Here is a 914-nt window from a genome sequence, read left to right on the forward strand (position 1 = left end):
AACCTTTTGTTTTCAGATGTAAGAACATTTTTTAAACCTCCTGACCTTAGTTACATTGACATTTCTTGGTTGTAGTGCCTTTCACCTTTCTAAATCCAATCTGAATCCAACTTTCTAGTGGGATGAAGATAATCCAGATTTGTGGGATGGAAACTATCCTAACCACTACCTTCGAGTTTAGAAAAATGCAAAATGACCTACATTCCCTGATTAAAGGTCAGATTGGATTACCACATCCTTATCCGGCAGATCAGAATCCTATTCTTACATTCCCTGATTAAAGGTCAGATCAGAATTATTCTTACATTCCCTGATTAAAGGTCAGATCAGAATCCTATTCTTACATTCCGATTAAAGGTCAGATCAGAATCCTATTCTTACATTCCCTGATTAAAGATCAGAATCATTCTTACATTCCCTGATTAAAGGTCAGATTGGATTACCACATCCTTATCCGGCAGATCAGAATCCCATTCTTACATTCCCTGATTAAAGGTCAGATCAGAATTATTCTTACATTCCCTGATTAAAGGTCAGATCAGAATCCTATTCTTACATTCCCTGATTAAAGGTCAGATCAGAATCCTATTCTTACATTCCCTGATTAAAGGTCAGATTGGATTACCACATCCTTATCCGGCAGATCAGAATCCTATTCTTACATTCCCTGATTAAAGGTCAGATTGGATTACCACATCCTTATCCGGCAGATCAGAATCCTATTCTTACGCTTTCAAACAACTCAATTCTAACATTTAATACTATCCGATAGTGGTAATCGGATAACTTTTGAAAAACCATCCCCTGAAGACCTTTCTGGAACATGGAAGGAAAAACAAAACAGAATCACTGTCAAGTTAACAGAAGTAGTGTTTTCAGAATGATCAACAGTAATGACGAGATTAAGACAGTGA

Source organism: Oncorhynchus tshawytscha, linkage group LG22 (assembly GCF_018296145.1).
Source record: "Oncorhynchus tshawytscha isolate Ot180627B linkage group LG22, Otsh_v2.0, whole genome shotgun sequence".
Classification (NCBI taxonomy): Eukaryota; Metazoa; Chordata; class Actinopteri; order Salmoniformes; family Salmonidae; genus Oncorhynchus; species Oncorhynchus tshawytscha.